Raw genomic sequence first — 2,001 nt, 5'->3', positions numbered from 1 at the left:
AAGCTATCTAAGGATGGTACTATAGAACGCCACCTCAAGGTAGGCCTAGTGGCGCCATCTCTTGGTCAGGCCGGAAACTTATCAATCCACCCTCGTATTAGGATGTGGAAGGAAAGGGCGGAAAAAGGCTGGAGAAGGTGGAGGGCAGGTTGGGAATGGAAGCAGTGAACAGAGGGGAGGGTGAGAAGCAAGGTTTTTGGGAGAAAGTGGAGATCATGATAGGAGAAAAAGTGGGAGAGCGTAGGAATGAAAAGGTGGAGAGAGCGGATAGGGAAAGGATAAGGGCAATGGAGTTGAGAATGGAGAGAAAAGAGAAGGCAGATAGGAGAAATAATATAGTGATAAGAGGATTGAAGCTCAAGAGCGGGGAAGAAAGGGACAGGGTTGAAGTGCTGCTACAGAGCATAGGGTGGGTTAAAGGCAAGTTAGGGAAAGTTAGGATGGAGGGGATAAAGGAGAATGAAGTGGCGGTGGTGGAATTGGAGAGTTGGGGAGAAAAATTGGGAGTAATGCGTAAAGAAATGGGATAAAGGACAATAAGGTGATTATCGATCAAGATTTGACGAGGAAGGAAAGGGATGTTCAGAGAATGCCAAATTACAGGGCTAGGAAGGAGAGGAGCGAAGGGTGAGCAGTGAAGGTAGGGTATCGGAAAATAAAAATAGACGAGGAAATATGGGTATGGGTGAAGGAGAAGGAGGTGTTGAAGGAAGTGCAGGGGAATTTGTTTCGGGGGATGTAGGAGGGTGGGATTAAAGTAGGGTGGAGGAATGTTAAAGGTGTTGTACTGGAACGCAGCAGTGGTAAAGATGAAAGATGAGGATTTCTGGAGGTAAATTCAGGAATTTGATATGATTGGACTGGTAGAGACGTGGGTAGAGAGAAAGGAATGGGACAGAGTAGAGGAAAAGTTGTCAAGGGGGTATAGGTGAAGGCTACAGGAGGCGGTCAAAGTAAAGAGGAAAGGAAGGGCTAGTGGGAGAATTATAACAGGGGTTAGGGATGGATTAGAGGAAGAAGTTCATGAAGAGGGAGGGGGCGTGCAAATGAGGGCTGTAAAGATAGGAGGGGTGATGTATAAGTTTGTGACTGTATACAAAAAGGGTGGAATGGAAAGGATTAAGGAAAGGGTAGCAAACTTACTAGTAGAGAGAGATGAGGGTATGGTGGTAATGGAGGGAGACTTTAATGCGAGAATTGGGCGGGAAGGGGCCCTGTACCAGGAAGGGGAGAGCTTTGAAAGAAAATTGAAAAATAAAATATTAAATAAAGAGGGTGAGATTCTAAGAGACTGGATGGAGGGTAGAGGGTGGGCAGTGGCGAATGTATGATAAAAGGGGACAAAGAGGGAGACTACGCGTATGTGAGTAAGAGGGGTATATCGGTGATAGACTACGTGATTATGAATATGCAAGGGTTTCAGGAGATAGAGAAATTCGTAGGGGAAGGAAGGGTGGAATCAGACCATCAGCCATTGAGTTTGTGGATACAGGGGGAGCAGGCGAAAGGCAGGGTGGGGAAGAAGGGTTCCTTAGCGGTGAGGGTGTCATGGCCGAGAAAGGCGATAGAGAAGTATCAGGAGCAGTGGGGCAACGTAAGCTTTGAGGGGGAGTCCGTGGACGAGATATGAGAGGATCTGCAAGTGAAAGGGAGTACGTAGAAATCAGGAAGGATTATAATAGGTTCTAGCTTTCTAGAGAGAAGAGAATGTGTAAATTGTGCGGGAAGGGGGATGCAAAATTGGAGCATTGGTTGGAGGAATGTGAAGAGCTGGAAAGGAGGGGGATAAGAATGGAGGTATTGTTGCATGAAAGGGGTGACAAAAGGGCAGTAGCATGGGTGAAGGGGGTGTTAGGTAAAATAGAGAAGAAGAGAAGGAAGGAGGAAGAGGAATGGAGAAGGAAAGATTATAAATAGGAGAGGAAGTAGATGTAAGAGAAATGAAAATATTGTAAATAGTAGTTAATTATTAGGTGTTAGCCGCAGAGACAGAGGCTGGTA

Source organism: Belonocnema kinseyi, chromosome 2 (assembly GCF_010883055.1).
Source record: "Belonocnema kinseyi isolate 2016_QV_RU_SX_M_011 chromosome 2, B_treatae_v1, whole genome shotgun sequence".
NCBI lineage: Eukaryota > Metazoa > Arthropoda > Insecta > Hymenoptera > Cynipidae > Belonocnema > Belonocnema kinseyi.
This window is presented reverse-complemented; position numbering follows the sequence as displayed.